Below are 22,145 nucleotides of genomic sequence, written 5' to 3' on the forward strand. Positions count from 1 at the left end.
GCTGAAAAGCCTTTCACAAGCAGCTGAAGCAGGTAAAGCAGTATTCACCCTAAGAGACAACTTGCACACCGCTGGGAAGGACTTCAGAATTTCCTTGTGATTAACTTTGCAGGCAAGGTAGCCATGTAACTGCTTGATACTTCTCTAACCCTGAGTAGGCTTCATGTTTGCGAAGAGGTCCTCTCCGCTCCTCTCCAGTCCTCTTGAAGAGTTGCCAAAATCAACTACAACATAATTCTTTAAACTCAAAATGAAAGTGATAAGTGTATGCCCAGTATACTCTCCAGAGCTTGTTTAACTTTATCGCATTTCCAAACACAGTGGAAAAAAGAATCCTAATCCTAAAGTAGCACCCTCTTCAGACAGTGGCGCCATGAAGGTTGCGCTGCCCAGCTCCCTAGCTGATGCCCTGTCCTGTTCCCGAGGCCGCTTTCCTGGCCCTGCTCAGCTCCCTAGCTGACGCTCTGTCCTGTACTGTTCCCGAGGCCGCTTTCCCGGCCCTGCTCAGCTCCCTAGCTGACGCTCTGTCCTGTCCTGTTCCCGAGGCCATTTCCCCGACCCAGCTCAGCTTCCTAGCCGACGTCGAGGCTGTTTGGAGAGTCTGCTCCGTTCCCGTTCCTGTGCCCGTTTGGAAAGTCCGCTCCAGTGTCTGTTCCAGCCAACCCCCCACTTGCTCGGCAGCAGAGGGGACCCGTTTGCAGCAGCACCTTCGGTCATTCCTCTGTGCGCCCCCCCCACCCACCCGGTCTGTTCTGGACTTTTTTTTTTTTTGTTCTGGGGGACGTCTAGGAGCCGTCCCTTAAGGGGGGAGCTCTGTCACAGCCTGCAACTCCTTTTGGACTTTTAGTTTGAAATGTCTTGTGCTCCTCTTCCATGTGTGATTCCACCCCTCACCTGATCCTGTTTGTTGCATTTATTAACCTCGTTCCCCCCTTGTTAAGTTTATCCAGTGTGTGTGTTGGGTCCTGCACCACTCCACCAGCTTGACAGCAACGGGATACTCTGAAAGAGATACAGTCTGGGCAGTATGTTGGACTTAAGAACATTAATTCTTCCTATAAGCGATAGAGGTAGGGAATACCATGTGTCTGTGGAAGAGATGATTGAGTCTACCACAGGTGTGTAATTAACCTCAACAATGTCCTTAATAAATGACACTATCTTTATACCCAGGTATGTAAAACAATCTACTATCTTGAACTGGGGAGAGTTTCCGGTGTTGTTTCTTTCCTCTGACTTAAGTAACATCAAGGAAGATTTGTCTTTGTTTACTTTGTATCCTGATATGCTTCCAAATGAATTTAACAGATTAAGCAAAGCTGGAATAGACTTTTTCCAATTTTTCCAGAAAGAGAATAACATCTGTGTTCTTGTTGGCCTGTGGACATTACCAGTTATGAGATCGTACAGCAATGGCAAATGGTTCAATTGCTAGTAGAAATTAAATAGGGAATAGAGGGCATCCCTGCCGAGAGCCGTGCTAGATTTTGAATGGTTTGGATGTATACTTGTTAATATTTCTGCATATGGGTCATTGTGTTAAAGTTTAACCCAGCTACAGATATTATCCCCACAACCAAAGCGTTTTAATATGTCATATAAATAAGGCCTCTCAACTCTGTCAATGGCCTTTTCAGCGTCCAGTGACAGTAGGGCTTTTCCCCAAATCATAAAATGGCCGCTTAAAATGCATGAGGTTTGAGTCTGCTTTAGAGACAGAAAGTTCATTATACTGTGTTCTTAGCAGCAGAAGTTTTTGATGTAACTTTGGACAGCCTGATCGATAATACTATCATAGTGACAATCTTTCACTTTATATCCCAAATTGGCAAAAATTAAAAAAATAATCAATGCAAGAGTATGATTTAGACGTAGTTGAGTGGCAAGAGCATTTGAAGCCATTGGGATTCACATCCCTCCATATGTCTCTAGGATTAACTTCCTCCATAAAGTAATAGATGGTTTGTCTGCTTCTAAAACGAGAGTTATCGATGCCCGAACCTCTATCTAGTTCTGGATTCAATGTACAGTTAAGTTCCCCTGCTATAATGAAGCCACCAGATAGAGATAAGATTGTAAGAAAGAGATTATAAAAAAAACCTTTGGGTCATCATTGTTTGGAGCATAGATATTTATCAGATTCATTATTTCAGTAGTAAGTGTGCCCTGTAAAATTATGGACCTTCCTGCCTTGTCTTTACTCACCCTTGTCACATGAAATGGTGCTGATTTATGGATTATAGTGAGAACACCTCTTGCCTGAGAGGTAAAGGCTGCTGAGTACATATTGCCCTGCCACCTCCTCCTAATTTTCACCTCCTGGCCACACAACAGATGAGTTTCCTGAAGGAAGACGCGTCCAAATGCATAGATTACTGGAGCATCAGATCGCACACCACTCACCTCAGTAACACTGTCTTCCCACAGGCAGTCAGGTTACTGAACAGCTGACACAACCATATGCACATATGTTGTTCTATAATATGTAATGTCATCATGTACTGTATATTGTGTATATAATGTATACTTAGGTGTGCATATTGTACACAATCTATATAGGTCTGTAATGTCCTTGTTTTTGTGTTGGTTTTGTGATGGCGTCACCTTTTAAGTTAAGGCAGAGAGAGTCAGAGCACAAATATTTCATTGTGTTTGACCTTTTTCAGTTTTTGTAGTCCTATGCAGTTCCAAGAAGAAAACTAATCGTTAGTCCCCCAAACACACCAGATAACATTTAACGGGTTCCCATAAGAGAGAAACAAAATACACCGGCTACAGAAACAGGAATCTCATCTATAGATAAGGTCATGAAAAAGGATTAATATTGACTGTGAGCCTCTGGGCTAAGTTACCACATAACAAGCAAACTATGTTTGTTTTACTCACTTCAGGCTACTATGTTTGTTTTACTCACTTCTTGTTAAAGATGCGAAACTGGCCGTTGTGTGTCACCGGCAGCCGAGCGGAAGGGGTCAAGCCGTACTGAAGTTGTCTCACTGCATCAAATTCTTTCTGTTTTCTGTGTATGCCAGTTGCCAGGTCTTCATAGAATCTCACCCACGGTTCTCGTAGAGAGTCTGTCCCTTCACTCTGGTGGCTCTCCTAACGGACATTTTATCTCTGTAATTTAGGAATTTCATAATAAGAGTTCTGGGCACAGCGGTGTTAGATGTATTCTTCTGATCGACCCTGTGTGCCATCTCCAATGTCAAACTAGCTCATGGTGGTGCCAAATTCAGAGCCTCCGGTAAACAATTTTCCAGGAACGTGCAGGCATCCTCCCCCTCTGCACCCTCGGGCAGATTAATGAGACTCAGGTTTGACCGTCTTGATCTAGTCTCCAAATCCAGCACCTTTTCCTCGAGGTCTTTGTTTTTATTTTTGAGGGTTTGAACTTTAGCTTATAGAGAGGCAATGCTATCCTCTACTGAGGATGTCTGGTTCTCTGTGTGGTTGACCTGCTCGACACACTCATTAACATCTCTTTTCACACTCTCTACTGCTGACAAAATGTCATACAGTTTGGACGAAAAAATCCGATTTCAAGTTTGCGATAGCAGCTAATATGGCCTCTGATCTGCCGTGTAGTTCTTCCCCACTAGTGAACTCACTGTCTTTTCTGGGCACTGGATGCTTACGAACTTCCTCTCACTCAACTCTGAAAAAACAGAAGTACTTCCACTAGGATCACATAGTTACTCTGGATGGCCTTTCTCTTTCATCAGGTGCGGCAGTAAAAGACCTTGGTGTAATTATTGACCCCAGTCTTTCATTTGAAGCTCATGTAGATAATATTACCAGGATAGCCTTCTTTCATCTTAGAAATATTAACAGGATAAGAAATGCATTGTCATTTCAAAATGCTGAAAAATTGGTTCATGCTTTCATTACCTCTAGGTTAGACTACTGTAATGCCTTACTGTCTGGATGTTCTAATAGGTGTATAAATAAGCTACAGTTAGTTCAGAATGCAGCAGCCAGAGTTCTTACTAGAACCAAAAGATATGATCACATCACCCCTATCTTATCCACACTGCAGTGGCTCCCAGTCAAATCTCGTATTGATTATAAAATCTTACTATTAACCTATAGAGCACTAAATGGTCTTGTGCCACAGTACCAGCGCGAACTCCTGGTCTTTTATGATCCACCACGCCTACTTAGATCAAAAGGTGCAGGCTATTTGTTGGTACCTCGAGTTATGATGGCTACAGCAGGGGGCAGAACCTTCTCTTACAGAGCCCCACAGTTATGGAATAGCCTCCCAATTAATGTTCGAGACTCAGACACAGTCTCTATGTTTAAGTCAAGGCTGAAAACTTATCTGTTTAGCCAAGCCTTTTGCTAATAGCTCTTTACTAGGCAAAGGAGCAGATCTGGAGGGTTCTCGGGCATAGATTGTTTGGTGAACTGGGATGTTTGGATGCTGTCGCCCCCCCACTCTAACGTGTTCACTCAGGTTTGTTGACTGTGGAGTGGGTGGCCGCCTTGTGTCCCAGAGTGCCATCGTGTCCGTATTACCTTCTAGCTCTCCCTTTTAACTATGCTGTACTAGTTAGTCTTGCCGGAGTCCCTGTCTGCACTCAGCACACAATGTACATTTTGCCTTAACCATTATGTGGAAATGACCATCTAACAATGTCTCTCTCTCTCTCTCTCTCTCTCTCTGTCGAGCCACACATGCTACTCCTGAGACACCAGTGATCCTGACTCCTCCCGCCCTGTGGACTGATCCATCCTGGTGTTATCTTTCATCCCCCGTCAGCCTCCTGACTGCATCACCATCACCTTTGTTCATGCCCCAATTTACTTTCAATTGTAACTGCCCACGTGGTTGGCACCTATTGCACACCTGTCTGGCCAAGGAAGGGTCTCCTCTCTCTGTGATCCTCCTCAAGATTTCTCCCATTTTCCCATTTCCCTTTTGGGTTTTTGGGGAGTTTTTTCTTGCCCGCCATGAGGATTAAGTCAGGGGGTGCCGTCATATTTTGATTTGACTGTTGTGGCCTGTAAAGCCCTTTGAGACTGTAAACAGTGATATTGGGGTCTAAATAAACTTGAACTTGAACTTTTCTCTGCTATGGCCTTGTGTGCCTTGCTATCTTCATAACTAGCATCCAAACTCTAAAGCGAAGCCAGATTGCCTCGACTGAAACGACTTGTCGGACGTTTTTCCAAGTTTCCTTTACGACAGAGGCATTATCCCGGTCAATTGCAAGCACAGAAGTTGTTTAACCCTCTGGAGTGGGCCTTCCCGCATGTGAGATGAAACAGAAATTTCGCTAAACCACTTCAAAAACTCAGAGTTCTTGCCCTAGAAACATAAGAAAAGCATCTTCAGAAACCTTCAATAGTCTACTTTAAAGTGTATATAGTTACAAAGTGAATTTATTTTGTAGAACAGTGTGAGGGGAATAAAAAGAACATCATGCACATGTCAGTCTCCGAGTCAGAAAGCAGCTCTCGAAGCCCTACCCCTTCACAAATAGAGCTATTCATATAATAGCGGCATGGCAATTCATACATCGTTATTGGATCATTACAAGGCAACAAAACATGTGAACGCGCCCATTTGGACTGAAGAGCACATGTCTGGGTTGTTTTTACACTGACCGAAGAGCTACAAGATGGCACATTCAAGCATATCTCTGTTTGGAGTCAAATTGGACAGATCCTAGGAGTTTCTGGTAAGTGTTTGTATTTACTGTTTGTATTTACAGGTTAGTTAATAACAAAAGACACTCAACAGCTGCCATCATTTTTTCTACCTGACAAAAAGCTCTGGCCAGTGTTTTCTTCCAAAAAAAAAGATGCAACATGTGAACACAGCCTAAAGCATTTCATAGTATACACACGTTCGGAGTTGAGTGAATTATTTTACCTCCGTCAACTCTGCACAGGCACAGCACATGAGATCGCTTTCTACAGCTAAAGCTTCTGTCATAAAGCTTATCTTGCATGGAAATAGGCTAGAACTTCTCCATCGGCACAGCAGGTTATAAAACTGTATCATGTCATACATATTGTAGTCAACAAAGTCAACACATTCAATACCTGTAAGCTGAATTTAGATAATGTAATTCAAGTTTTTCATTCTTACCAACATTCCTTCTCAGTCTTTGCTCCTCTCTGTTATCTGTAATGCACTCTACTGTTCAAAGTAGCCCTCTCACTGACCAATTATTTTATGCATCATCATCATACTTACCTGGCAGGGGAGACACCATGATCACGAAGGTGGTTCACCCAGGGTGAGGCTTAGCCATTGCACTTGGGCTATGCTGACCTCTGCGAAATCCCCAAATGCGGGAATCTCGACTGCATAATTTGTGGTAGTGGGGGACTGCGTTCACGCTCTCCCCTTAACTATGGGGCAGCTGTGGTCTAAAGGTTAGAGAACCGGCTTGTGACTGGAGGGTTGCTGGTTCGATTCCCAGGCCCAATGCTCCCGGGCGCTCACCAAGGAAGGCTGCCCACTGCTCCTGCGTCTGGTGTGTGTGTTCACTACTGGTGTGTTGGATGGGTTGAATGCAGAGGACAAATTCACTGCTCACAGTGTGTGTGCAATCACAGAAACTTAAACATATCAGGCTCCTGTAGTGTGTGCACACTGTTACATTGTTTACCACTAACTGTATCTGTATTGCACTGCACTTATTACAATGAAATTTGGTTATATGCCTTATTTCTACTTAGACGACTATCTTACTTATATTATTTATTATGTAAAGTTGAGCTGGCTCTGAGGCACAGCATTTTCAATAAACTGTAAAAAGGCCTTTATTGTCTCTTCTTACAATTCACACTGACTTTCCAAACACAATGACATTCCAGACTGATGGGCCATTACCTTTGACAGTGGGGTAGGGGACTGTTACAGATGTACTAACACCTACCTCATCAGTATTCTATATTTAACTATATTTACAAGGTTCAGAGCTCAAAGGCCTTGGCCAGAAAGGTTTATATTGTGTTTTGGGTTTTTTTTACAATACCTCAGCACCACTGAAAATAGGTTTTCGAAAAGTGTATGTTTACAGTTGATTTTAAACAAAAAGAGCATTTTCTTTCATTTGTGGCCATGATGTTGCCTGCTACCTTTCACCTTCATATCTGCAAAGTTTTCTAAATTTGGTTTTTGTGACATAGACTGTGTAGGGCCAGTGCACTCTGCTGAGTAACAGCCGTCACATCCTCTTGTTCTCAGTGTTCTCTTCTCAGCCACTGGATGAAAGCCAGGCTTTTAGAAGAACTTGGCTTTGTTGCATTTGTAAGAGCCAGGTTGCTGCTATTGACGTAGCGCTATTAAACGCAACAGAAACTACGCCACAACGGGATACGCTGCTCATGTGACCTGCGGGTCCATTCTGACAATTTTGACCATTAAAAACCAAATGATCAATGAAAGTGCGGGACATTGTTCTGCATCCCACGCGTTGAGATAAAGGGTCAAAATGCTGTGCAGTACAGCCCAAAGCAAGACACCTGTTTTTTTTTTTTTTTTTTACTTGCTTGTTTGTTTGGAATGTTTCTCCTCAGTACAAAGATGTGTCCCAGTTTTCAAACCACCCACTCAGAGTCCAAGGTTGAGTCCTGTCCCATCAGTTTTGTGTGCATGCTTGGCGTAGTGTGAAAGTAACCAATAGCATTGTGTGCAACTGCAGCGTGAAATTTGCTTTGGGGAAGGGGTTACTCGTATGTAGGAGAAGCAAGTCACAGAAGGATTACAGAAGTTGTACACTATCCTGTTGACAGTGCACATTTTGAAGATGGCTTGCAAAAGAACACAAGTTTTCTAATGGACAGTGGAATAGGGAGGCTACTCCTGTGTGCTGGGAAAATCCAATTATTCCAACGCTGAGTCCAAATGAAAACAAACTGACAACTGGTGTCCCTGTTAAGTGCATTTTTAAAGAACATGTCTGAGCAGCAGGAAATGTTCATCGGAAATGTTATTCAGCGGTTGAACAGGATGGAGTCAGACAGAGAGCTCAAAGAGGTGCAAGAGGAGTCTGCTCCAAAAATGATAAAACAAGCGGGAAATAACTCGTTAAGCTTATTTCTGTAGCCTGCTGGCTTTGACTGCCGCAGGTTCTGATGTGTTCGCATTTCTTTATCTGCTTTATCCCTTAATGTGGTTGAATTTAACCATTGTACTAATTTTGCTTTTTACAGTAAGCAGTGTGGAGAATGCATAACGCTGAAAACAATATATACAGATATGATCCACCGACAAGCTAACATGTTTTGTTAGAATATCATCACAATTGTTTCATAACAGTGCCTGGAATTCAAAATGAACTTTTAATCAATCTTCCTTTCCTCTCCACTCTTTCTCTCTCCATCATCCTGCAAGACCTATTATGAGACTATTCGAAAGAGTTACAGGATGAACCAAGAAGAGAGTCTAGAGAGGAAAGAGGGCAGGATCATTGCTCACATGAGGCAAAGGAAAAGAAGAGTAAGTCAAAACATAATAATTTTCCCTGTGTTTGGCAGCTGCACAAGGTCAGAGCTAGTGTTCTTTAAACTGAGCAAGAGGCTGCCATGTGGAAAACTGCAACAGTAAATATGGGCTGCTTCTCAATACAAAGTACGCCAAGTACAACTCGGGAGTCTGGACTCCTGAGGACACGGGAGGATGCAGTACACAGACTGCATATGAAACAGCAGCGTTCTTGCTGGCTAGAGGCTCTGGAGCTAGCTAGCTCGGTCGACTAGTAGATATCACATCTCCGAACATTTAGGACTTTCAAGGTGGCCCTACTGACCCATATTCGAATTCTGAAATATTAATTTCTTGCCTGAAAATTTTTAAAAACTACATTTGGTGACAGAACAAGTGTCATAATACGAAACTTACAGTTATGTGTTAGCTCGCCTGCCGCCATTTTTGTGAATTTTGGGTGAAATGTATTCTGAGAAACTCGACTCCCCAAGTCCACACAAGTCACCTCCTGATGTCCTTCAGGTTGGCATGGAAACACTACACAATGTATGTTTATGGGATGCTGAACTGGTGGCAATGGTGGTACTGCTCCCATAACCATCGCCTGTCCTACAGAAACCTGCACTTTTGCTCTACCCTGTGAGTGTGGTTAAAGATGACCTTAAGAGGACTCAAAACATCACCATTCTTAATAGGACAAATTAGACCAATTGATACCATGCTAAAAAAAAAAGCAAGCAATTTTTATATCATTTTGGTTGTGTATACCCTAGTAAAATTATAATATAAACACTGAGTTAAAGGGCTGGTGGTCACTTACAATTTGAGATCACTATCACTCATTTTGAATGCACCAAAAATTAGGCCACATTTTGGATATGAAGTAGAGAACATACAGCTAACTACATCACTACGTGAAGGACCTTAGGCATCAAACTAATTTTAAATCACCAACATGAAACCCACAACTGTGTAATGCTACACATGGTTCATTCTGAGCTCTCTGTAATGTCTCTGTAACAGAACTCAAAATTTGGTCATTCATATATGACATTCATAACATACCTGTGAGCTCTTGAAGCTGAGTGGTGCTTTTGAACTGCGTGCTTCACTGTCATCCACATGTGACGCATTCTGAAATCAACTGCCTGGAAGCAAATACTTAAGACACCATATTTTCAGCCAAGAAATCACAAAATAAGATGCAAGGCACACAATGCACACATAAGGCTATATCAACACACAACTATGAAACACACAAGCACATTCAACACCAAAAAGCTGCTTCAGGGCACAAAAAGCAAACCTAGAGTTCTCTAAAAGTAGATGGTAAGTGTGCGGATAAGTAAAGAGGTTATGTAAATGATCCCCACAGGGAAACTGACCATCTGCATTTAACCCACCTTGACTATTCTTGAGTAAATGTTCTAAGTAGTCAGGTTGGTCAAAACCATTCTTGCCAACTTATGGCTTTAAGCCATCTACACAGTAACCCAAAGCCATTTTACTGCAGCAGAACCAAAAACATGAATCCATTTCCAAGTTGATATAGTATCTCTCATCATATCCACTTACCTTCTCCATGACTGGTGGGATTTTGGCTTTGATAAGTGCAATACTCATCGGTGCTTTAAGGGCAATTTCCCCCCTGGAGTTCTCAGCATCTCCTCCACCTGTTATTTCCTCTTCAGCCATCTGCAAACATGAGTTTATTTGCAGGTTGGAATAATTTTTCATCATATGCACTTACCTTCTCCAGGCCGGGAAAGGATATTCCATCTATCAATTTATGACACATAGGAAATGTGTGTGTGATGCAAATATTTCTCTCTTGAATTTTTTTCTGTCATCAATTTAGAGGTCAAAGCTGCTCTTTTAATTATCTACCACAAAAATTAAATTAATTAATTTTCTACCACAACTAACAGATCATTCTATGTGATGATAGAAGCAAACACTACGACTTTTCAAGGCATTCAGTGGGCTATGAGAAGCCTAACACCTAGCCTGCCAAGTAACCTACGAATAACACCTCCCAACCCCCTCCCAATAAAGTGCCATAGTCTATTGTTAGTCTCCCGCACTAGAATGATTTGGCCAAAACTAGTTCATACCACGAGTAGCCTACCACCATCTTATCATGAGTCTCAGCTAAATCTAATTCCACACATGTAATAGAAAATGTAGGCACCGCTTGGAAATGAATAAATATGCATGGATGTTGTTTTTACAAAATATGTATGTCGCAATGGATTTTTCTAAACAAAGCTGTGTCAGGTGTGTAGGCTTTTAGAGTAAATAACGCAGCATAAGATGGCCAAATTTTTACCATTTATTGAAACTAAATTACAGCACGAAAAAAGCCCTTCTTTTTGGTAAATCGACAGCTGTGTAGTTTATTTACAGTAAATACTTAAAGAATGAAATATACATTACACACGATAGATACACGAGATAGTGCATACAGTGAAATGTACTAAGTAAATAAATAGATAAAGTACTTTTCGAGCTATTTAGTATCCTGTGTGTCGGGATGCTGTAACCACTTTTACACAGCCTGTCCAAGTAGGGAATGTTGTACCTCGCTGTTTTGTGTTCCCAATTCAAGTGGAGAGATGTTCGACCGACAGCCTAGAACAATAGCCTAGGTGTGATCCCAACCCCCTCCTAATGACTGCGTCATGAATCACTTGGTCAACCAACTCAGAAGTTCCCTTCAACGTAGACCAAAAGATTGTTTGCCAGTGCCAACGAGGTGAAGAAATTTTCGGCTGACCGCCGGCCTACTGTCATCTTTCCCTAGATAGAGAATTGTGTTCGACATGTATTTTGTTTCAACGTCAGCGGCCATTCAGAATTTAATAGCAAATTAGTTTAATGGCCATGTTCTGTGTGAAACGACAGTAACAACTTGATAGAGAACAGTTGTTCATCTACGGTTATGTTCTCACTAGATGTGTAAGAAGAAATACTTTATCGAAAATCTAATTTATCTGTCACAAGGTGGGCAGCCCTTGCATTCTTGTCATCAAAGCACAGATAGCGCATGATATCGTGGAATCTCTGTTGAGACATCCGTCTCTGAAAATAGGATTTCCAACGTTAGCAGACCAGTAGTCATCCGGGTTCATGCTTGTACCGCCCGTAATACCTCCAAAATAAAGGAGACCCGCAGTTTGAACTGAATCAGCATCATTTCGATCAGTTTCTGCTTCAGAGTATTTCTGAATCTTTCACCACATTTCTGTGTCAATCAAACACACTAAACTGCTCAATGGACTTGTAATATTGTCCTTGGGATAACATGTGGGCCCTGGGGTTTCTCTCATGATATTGCACTCTCGCGCCAGCAGTTTTTCAACCCATACTGTGCCGTCTCTTGTGTAGGTTGTTATTATACTGAATGAATTAGCATTCGCAAAATTCCTGCTCACTATCTAAGTCATATAATAATTAGTTACGCCCCTGTACGTGAAACAAAAATTTGTTTATTATACGTTTATCCGCTTTACAAAACATTTGCATTTTAATACTGTAAATTATTTTTGCAGCTCTAAAATAATGTAATGTCATGACATGAGAATAAAGCTTACCATAGTTCGTGTGTAGACTATCAGTCATATGATGACTAATTACGCACGGTTCAAGTAGGCTAGTGCAAAAAATCAGTGACAATTGATACGCCCATGTAGGCCTACATGAAACAAAAATGCGCTTCATAGTTAATAAATTATTGTGGTCATTTTTGCACATTATGTAATATTAATTTATAACTCTTATAACTCTGGATATATATATAAAAAACCCTGAAATATTTATATATATATATATATATATATATATATATATGAGACAGAAAACTAGTACGAGCGAACCCCTTGAAAGGCAGGAAACAACATGGCTGAACGCGACGCTGACAGCAGTTTCACAGAATTAGAAGCAAAATAGCTTTAAATGAGCTTGTACCGGGGTGATTTTGAAAATTTAAGGATACCGGGTGATAAAACGCACAAATCTAGGAAAAGTCAGGAAAGGACGGTCCTGAAATTTGACAGAGTGCAAAGATTTTATTTTTCTTTTGGGTCACTGCGGTCAGATGACCGGCGTTCGGTGCTTCTAGGTATAAGTAGGTCAAACCAGCACGGCGCTTCTAGTAAGACGTCACAGCGGTCAAATGACCAGCGCTTGGCGCTTCTAGTGTTAATCGACTTACTGTACGTTCACACTGAGCGCGGCGAGAGCGTCAAGAGTCGCCCAAACCTCCTTGCCAACGACGCTGTTGAACACTGCGGATGCTCTGACGTTGATGAAATAGGCGGGTACAAGTTCCTTCGGAAAGCTTGGTTATGCAAATGTTTTTTAAAGGGGCCACAAAGCAAAACAAACAAACAGGTCGAGCGGTATCTTTGTGCTGACTGACCACCAGTAGGCTATAAGTTAACCGTATGAAATATTTTAAATGTGAAGGTGAGAAATCGATCGATGACAGAAATAAATTAACAATTCTAAGTACATATTTCGTAACAAAATAAACTAACGAAATACACTACTTGAAAGCTTTTTTTTTGTTGTGTGTCTTTTGTGTTAATGCTAGGCTAGGTCAAATTCCAGCATGGAGTTTATAGGACACATTTACTTGCCTTGGTCTTTAATTAACACTAACGTTTGTGCATAACCTACATTACAGTAACTGTGGTCCTGTTCCTGATTGAAGTTTAGTGACTAATTAGTGTAACTGGTCAAGTCTCTATTGTTTTGAGCCAATGAATTGCACTCCCGCTTAAAATTGAGCGTTCTGGAGCGAAAATGTTGCCTATAAAATGTGTTCAGCTTCATATCAAATTCATCTTATCACTATGGACAACCAAGAGGTCGTTGTGTTCGGTGCTGCGTTGCTTTACCTGAGGCGAAGACGTCGGAGATCCGACTGGGTTCACCCGATTCTTCGGGCTCGTGAGCAGCTCGGGGAATATCACCGGCTGGTGCGGGAGTTACGGCTGGATGACGACAGGTTCCAGTCATACTTTTGGCTTGACAGGAGCCAGTTCGACAGCCTGCTCTCAAAAGTCGGGCCCCGGATTGCCCGGCTGGACACCAACTGTCGGCGTGCTATTTTTCCGGCTGAGCGCCTGGCAATTTGTCTACGGTGAGTTTATAAAGTTTTTTTTTTTTTAATTTTTGTGTGTTTGTGCTTTAAATGGTCATGCAATTTCAAATTTGGTTTTGTGTTTTCAATTGCCTGGACAGTAATTTCAGTGTTTTATGCCTATTTACTGTTTAGCAATATAGCATAATGCTGTATTTTTGCTAGTTCATTTTGCCTTACTGTAATTTTTTTTTTTTTCAGATACTTGGCCACTGGTGATTCCTACCACACCATAGCTTTCAGCTACCGTGTCGGAGTTAGCACCGTGGCAGGTATTGTTGTAGAGGTTGCCAGGGCCATATGGGACGCCTTAGTGTCAGAGTTCATGCCAGTCCCCACCATTGAGGACTGGCAGAGCATTGCCACTGACTTTCTCCATCGGTGGAACTTCCCCAACTGTCTTGGGTCCATCGATGGGAAACATGTGGTGATCAGGGCTCCTGACAACTCAGGGTCCCTATTTCACAACTATAAGGGGACTTTCTCGGTTGTGCTCCTGGCAGTGGTAGATGCCCACTACTGCTTCCGGGTAGTGGATGTGGGCAGCTACGGGAGGACAAGCGATGGTGGTGTGCTGGCTAACTCCACCTTCGGCCAGGCACTCCGAGATGGGACCCTTGGTCTGCCACAGGATGCTCTGCTGCCAGGTGCAGAGCATTTGGGACCACAGCCATTTGTGTTTGTGGCAGATGAGGCCTTTCCGCCCCGTCGAGACCTCATGCGGCCTTTTCCAGGAACCAACCTCTCCAGCAGGCACAGGGCTTTCAACTACAGGCTGTCACGTGCAAGGCTGATTGTTGAGAATACCTTTGGTATTCTTACAGCTCAATGGCGTATGTACAGAAGAGTCATTGGCATCAGCCCTGCCAACGTGGACACCTGTGTGAAGGCTACCTGTGTCCTGCATAACTTCCTGAGGAGGACCGCAAGCACCACCAGGACGCCCACACCATCGGCTGGAGACAGAGAAGCTGCTGGCCTACAGGAGGTCACCCGAGTGGGCAGCAACAACTCCACACGGGAGGCCATCCGTGTCAGGGAGACATTTGTTTCCTATTTCTCTGCAGAGGGAGCTGTCCCCTGGCAACCAGCGGCTTAATTCATGTCTACAAACGGCTCTTTTAAGAGCCACCAATAACTCAGAAAAAGCATTATTTCCATTTTCAGCACAATATTATTATGCAATTAATAATTCAATTACCCAATTTACCAATTGTTGCTGATAATTTTCCACCTTATGGAGCAGGTTATCAGAGGTACACTCTTGGCTAATTGTTTTGCACTGAAATATCATGTGACAATGTAATGAACGTGATATATGTGTCCAAAATTAAGTGGTTCCGTTTAGTACAGTATTTTCTACATTGACGTATTGTTAGGAAGTGACAACACCCGCTCACCCTACACCTTTTCAATTAGAATGTGATAGATTTGAAAATAAAACACATATAACCAGAAATGTTTTCAAAAAATTTATTACAATAACCACGAAGTGGAGACAGAAGAACTGTGAGGGAGAGCGCAAGGTGCAGCTGGCCAGACTGCGAGGGAAATAAGCTTACTAACACCCCTCACAGCCTTACCAGCTGCACCTCGTCACTCTCTTCATACTGTTCGTTGTCTCCAGCCTCCAGACATTTTGCTTGATAAATTAATGTGTATATTTGGAATTTTAAGTCCTGGCGCCTCCTTAAGGACAAGGTTCTGAAGTCCTCCAGCACACTTCTAAAGAAGAGGCTGTCACTGTCCTCTGGAGCAGGGCTGGGAGGGCGAGCTTTGCTGCTAACAGCCTCAATAGCTGTTAGCAGCCTCTCCTCAAACTCGGCACTGTTTGACCTCCTCCTGCGTTTCTGGCCCCGGTCATTCAGCTCTCTCTCTTTCTCTCTCTCTCTCTCTTCCCCTCTCTCTCTCTCACTCGCCTTCCACTGGTCTTCAGTCTGATTGTGCCCGGCCACGACATCCTCTCTCTCCTCTGGAATCATGGTTTCCTCAACCCCCCCCCCCCATCATATTACTGGAAGTTGCTCTGTCTTCCAGGAAGGGGTTGAGGAAGGCCATGACCCCACTGTAGCGCCATGGCCGGGCACCGCTCGCCCCTGCTCCACTTCTCTTCCTCTCTACCTCCTTTCTCCTCTCTTTCCTATGTGTGTCCCTCAGTGATTTCCAGCGCTTTTTACACTCTTCAACTAGTGAAAAACGATAGAAAACACATATTCCATGAATACCTCATTACCTAATTACTCATATTTCAGAATAGCTTGTCTGCATGCTTTGTCTAAAATGGCATAGCTGTATGTGCTACTGTACATATTTAAGCCATGCATCGTTATTTTTGCCAGCTAAGCAAAGTCTGTGTGAACTCTTGGCAATGTATGATATGCTGATAAAAAAAATTGTTTAACTAGGTTCACATCAACGGTGCTCACGTAGCAAAAGTTTAAAATGTACATTTCAGATTTACCGTAAATGACTCAATGTATAACACCGACACATTATTATGATAAAAACATATTTTAAAGCATGAAAAAAAGCATTAAACTAGGCCACGTTATGCATGTATGATGGCTAATAATGACACTTGCGCTAATTTTTTTATGGCGGGTTAAAGTAGGCTATTGTACAGCTCCGCTATTACCTCACGTTTGACAGCATCATCTATATACGTCGAATTTAAGTAAGTAGCCGTATAATGTTTGTTCTAGTTGCACATTTAATTATAAGACGACAAAAACCGATGTTATAAATTGGTAAAGTAAACATTACCGACTGATTAGCATCAACCAACCTTTCTGCCTGCTATGGCGCTAAAATTAAGATGCAATTTCATTCAACCTTCACAAAATATATATTATCCACTTCACCAACTTACCCGGAACACCAACAATTTCAGAGACCTTGACCCATGTCTCCTCTTTTTTATTTTTGTCCCTGTATGCAAACAGGGACACGTCGTAGAGCATGGGGAAACCCGCCACAGATGTAATTAATTTTTCCTCCATTTTGCCTAGGACCAAAAGTTTTGTGGGAACAATAGTTTATACTGTTGTGTTCTCTAAAATTCTCTAGAGCGGAGCACTTCCAAATTCCTATTGGTTGCCGCCGAACCGCGTCATATCTCATTACCATAAAGTTAACCGAACTTCAACTGTATTTTGACGCCCAAACCACCCTCGCTGCGACGCCCTTTGCCGCAACGCTCTTCGCCGCTTAAAGACGCCGGCACTCATTGAAAATGAATGACTTCCGGTCATTTTGACGCTCTCGCCGCACTCAGTGTGAACGTACAGTTAGACAGCATTGAAGAAACAATGGAGCTAAGAGTTCTTAATTGTATGATGGGCGACCATATTTTTCCTCTCAAACATAAAGACAGTACATTTACTATGGTAGAGCCCCCTCCTTCTCTGTTAAGGAATCCTAAATGTTTTTAAAGATTTGTTGCTGCCAAGTGGGAGACTGATAATATATAGCCATATATAATGTCACACTTTGACTGTTCTGGGATCAGACGCATCTTTAAAGTGGCCGATGTATTTCACCTCCAGCAAAGATGTTTTGTCAATAGATTTCACAACATGATCCAAAGCATCATTCTGTGGGCTGATCCTTTGTGACATTTTTGGCCCTGTCAGAACATGGGTATTTTGGTTAGACTACTTTATGGTCTATATTGACTGATATTTAACATATCCCGTGAATAACTGTACGTTCATACTGAGAGCGGCGAGAGCGTCAAGAGTCGCCCAAACCTCCCTGCCAACAACGCGGTTGAACACTGTGGACGCTCTGCCGTTGATGAAATAGGCGGGTACAAGTTCCTTCGGAGAGCTTGGTTATGCAAATGTTTTTAAAGCAAACAAACAGGTCGAGCGGTATCTTTGTGCTGACTGACCACCAGTAGGCTATAAGTTAACCTTATGAGATATTTTAAATGAGAAGGTGCGAAATCGACCGATGACAGAAATAAATAAACAATGCTAATTACTTATTTTGTAACAAAATAAACATGAAAAACACTACTTAAAAGCTTTTTGTTGCTGTGTGTCTTTTGTGTTAATGATAGGCTAGGTCAAATTCCAGCATGGAGTTTATAGGACACGTTTACTAGCCTTGGTCTTTAATTAACACTAACGTTTGTGCGTAACCTACATTACAGTACAACATGGGGAAACCCACCACCGATATAATCAGTTTCTCCTCCATTTTGCTTAGGACCAAAAGTTTTGTGGGAACAATAGTTTATACTGTTGTGTTCTCTACAATTCTCTAGAGCGGAGCACTTCCAAGTTTCTATTGGTTGCCGCCCAACCGCGTCATATCTCATTAACCATAAAGTTAACCGAACTTCAACTATATTTTGACGCCCAAACCACCCTCGCCGCGACGCCCTTTGCCGCGACGCTCTTCGCCGCTTAAAGACGCCGGCTCTCATAGAAAATGAATGACTTCCGGTCACTTTGACGCTCTCGCCGCTCTCAGTGTGAACGTACAGTTAGAGTAAACAACATATATACAACATACATAGGTGCACACTCAACGTCCTCTTTATTAGAAACTGTTATCTTGGACTTGCACTCACTAGCCACTTTTAGGTATACCTAACTCTCGATTCAGATGTAAGCCAATCCGCTGCCAGCCCACAGTGTGTCGACCACTCTCCACCCTGTTCATCATTGGTCAGTGCCTAACCCACAGGACTGCGGTTGACCGGATATTATCTGAGTGGCAGACCATTGTCAACATCTACACAACAGTGACACTGACATAGTAGTGACATGGTAATGGGTGTTGTGCTGTTACAAGTCTATTAGGCACAGCAGCATTGCAGGGGTTTTTACACAACTCAGTGTGACTGCTGCGTTGAGAATGGCCCACCATCCAAAAACATCCAGTCAGAAGCAGCCCTGTGCTTAGAAATGTATCACTGATGAGGGGCTAGAGGATGGCTAACATATTTTGTGAGTTGCATCAGATGGGCCATGGCCTGTAACAGTACACCAAGAGGGTGTGTGTACAAGGTAGGTGTTTCTAATAAAGCGGTCAGTGAATGTATATTGTAGGTGTTTCACATAAAGCGGTCAGTGAATGTATATGGTAGGTGTTTCACATAAAGCGGTCAGTGAATGTATATGGTAGGTGTTTCTAATAAAGCGGTCAGTGAATGTATATTCTAGGTGTTTCTAATAAAGCGGTCAGTGAATGTATATTCTAGGTGTTTCTAATAAAGCGGTCAGTGAATGTATATTCTAGGTGTTTCTAATAAAGCGGTCAGTGAATGTATATTCTAGGTGTTTCTAATAAAGCGGTCAGTGAATGTATATTGTAGCACATTTCTGCAAGCTAAGTTGAATGCGCTCCAAACAATTAACAACTTTCAAAACAGCTAGTGTGTTCAAAAACGAGAGTAAAATTTAATGTAAAATAAATTACTTAACATTTTAGACAATATGCCTACCATTACAGAACTCACAGACCTGCATTAAAACTATTCCTCTGTGTTGCCAATTATATAAATAATACTGAAACACTGAAGATGTCAGCAGTCCCTCTCAGTAACAAAGTTTGAATGCCCGAAGCCATACTAAGTCTGGACATCTGGTTGAATATTTCCTCTAGGCTCTCAAAGGCACGGACTGTAAAAGGTGCTCTGATATCACTCTCATATTTCCTTTCCCTCTAAAACCCATCACAGGTCATGTCATTTTCACTCTTCCTACTGCAGCACCCTCTCTGCTCTCCTCATGCTGTCTCAACTCCATTGACAAAAACAGCTTCAGTAGCCTACTGTATATAATCCCTTGACTGTTGAGGACAATTTAGCAAGTAACACTTTCACAGATGACCATTTCCATAACCTGTCTAATATCACTGTATCCTATGAATTGAGAATGCAACATCAAAATGCATCATAAATCCTTGAATTTTGTTTGGGATGCTTGCTGACACATGGCTTTCATGCAGATTTCATTTGTATACGGGTATTGTAAATGTTGACGATGATTACCTTTCTGTATTTTCTGGCTTTCTTGAAAAGTGGATCTGACCAGGTCCCTCTGTTAACGGTCTTAGGAACATTCAGCTAGCAATGACACGATAAACAATATTCAGCAAACAGTTTTTATACAATAGGCAAATAACAGATAAATATTGCACTTCCTTTCAAAAGTTCAAAAGTACGTTATTCAGACTAAAATTACAGCGAATAATATGGCCAACTGTGATTTGATAAACTTCCTTTCATATATTCTCTAGGTCAGTGTCTCTCAATCCTGCTCCTGGGGGACCCCTGCCCTGCACATTCTCCACCTTTCCCAGCTCTACCTACCTGTCTGAACTCATCAGTGGCACTTTTGATTGGCTAAGCACACCTGATTTAATCAAGAGCATGTTAATCACACTAATCAGGTGTCTTCAGAGCAAGGATAGAGGTGCAGAGCAGGGCTCCCCCAGGAGCAGGACTGAGAACCACTGCTCTAGGTAGCATGTAGTTCTGAAGTTCTGACTTTACATTAATCCATTTTAAACGGAGATCTAACAAGCAAACAAACTCAACATTCCTGTTAGCCTAAGCAATGCCTACTGAAGCACTATTTCCATCTACATTAAAAGATCAGTCCGTCATCAATATTAAATGTACCTACTGTTTTTCAAATGCAAGTTACATTAACAAAACGAACTTGCTTACCCTTTGGTTTGAACGTCTGCCTCTCACCAGTTGAGACAAATTAACAAGATGCGTAGTTTTTGCTCCAGATCCCTCAATGATTACGACGGTGAAAAAGACTCCGAAATGTCTGAAGGGGTTTATACAGTTAGATCAATTTACTACCCGTATCGTTTGCATTTTAAGACCACACTAAATATTCAGTGCAAAGATTTTAAATATACGCAATCTCAGATTTGCGACGATACTCTAAACTAAGTGTTGGTAATAAGCTTACCAGCTTCCTAGAAAACCGACAAACGTTAGCTAACAACAGTATAACTGACTAGTTCGCGAATTAATTAGCCAACAATATTAATATTCAAGTCAACAACGCCTGTGCAACGTGTGGACAGTAAAACACATTATGTTAGCGCTATGTCCTCAACTACTAACCAAACACTGTACAAATAAGTAGTCGAACTAAAACAAATGAGCTTGTAGGCTACACCTTGCAAACTAATTTTCAAGCCAACCATGTTACTTACGAGGTAAATTCATCAACGGCATCTTTAACTGATTTAAATTTTAATGGTTTAGACTTTTGCATTGCTAAATATGATTTGTTGGTTTTACCTTTACTCTTGATGAACCTGGGTGTCCTTGGCAAAGTCCATTAACTTCTCGCTTATTAAGCAATCAGGAAAACTTGCCTCTCAATTTGCATAAACCGTTCTCTGAGCATGAAGTCCACGTTGTGGCTGCGTCATTGCTGATTGGCTGACTCATTATGAACGTTTAAGTGTGTGTGGGCTGCAATACCGCTACCAGGATCCAGGGGCAGTGTAGAGCATGACCTGCTCACAGTCTTTCACACAATTTTTCGTGAGCAAATCACAAATTTTGGGCCCTTTTAGTGACACAGTTTTTTGTCCCCACATGGATATTGGTGTCCACACTGTGATTGTGGAAACAGGTCACTGTCCCCACCAAGATAGTGTTAGTTACACACACACACATCAGGCGCAGGAGGCAGCGCAGCTGCACCCAGGGAGTTGGGGGTTAAGTGCCTTGCTCACATTTTCCCTGCTGGTCCAGGGGATCGAACCATTAGCACCATCTGTACCTTTACCTGTCTGTAACTCACATTGTCCCTGCTGGTCCAGGGGATCGAACCATTAGCACCATCTCTACCTTTACCTGTCTGTTATTCACTTTTTAACTTCCTTCAACTTTTCTTGCACTTGTGTCTGGTTTATTTTTGACCTTCGCTCAGGCACTTATATCACAGCCAGCTCCTCGTTGGCTACATGCTTGGATTGCATTTCTTAACATGGAAGTCGCTTAGATAAAACCATCGGCTAAATGCATACATGTAAATCAGCAGGACTTACAGTGAGACTGAAGTGGAGTGAAGTTAAATTAAGTTAAATTAAGTTAAATTAAGTTAAGTTAAATTAAGTTAAATTAAGTTAAGTTAAGTTAAATTAAGTTAAATTAAGTTAAATTAAGTTGATGAGCTGGCACTGAGTTTGACAATGATTTATGTATACAGATAAATTCGAACTTGAATGCCTGCTTAAAAGTATGAGGGGCATGAAAACCATGATTACTGCTGCTTCTCTTTTGCACCTTGGCCTAGATTCCGTTACAGTTTGTTTTGCATTTTAGGCTTTGACACACCGCAGAAATGCCAGATGCTTTACATGTGATTCCATAAGTGCCTGACACATTCCAGACATATTCTGCCTGAAACAGTCTGCACTACTTTGCTTGAGTAGTTCTTGAGTCTGTCGGGATGAACACAAAGCATACATTTTAGCATGACTCATCACTGTCCACCGAACTACATAAGCAATTCTCCGGGAACGTGTTGTAAAAGTAACACCATAAAAATCTGAGGAATT

General features: G+C 42.0%; 1 non-coding gene across 1 annotated transcript; it reads left to right on the forward strand.

Annotated features, from left to right (window-relative positions):
• Nucleotides 1-6,200: 6,200 nt before the first annotated feature.
• LOC115817719 (U1 spliceosomal RNA) lies at nucleotides 6,201-6,364 on the forward strand. Its single transcript, XR_004025507.1, has one exon. It is a non-coding gene; the product is annotated as a U1 spliceosomal RNA (small nuclear RNA).
• Nucleotides 6,365-22,145: the final 15,781 nt, after the last annotated feature.

The sequence above is a fragment of the Chanos chanos genome, chromosome 7 (genome assembly GCF_902362185.1).
Source record: "Chanos chanos chromosome 7, fChaCha1.1, whole genome shotgun sequence".
Lineage (NCBI taxonomy): Eukaryota > Metazoa > Chordata > Actinopteri > Gonorynchiformes > Chanidae > Chanos > Chanos chanos.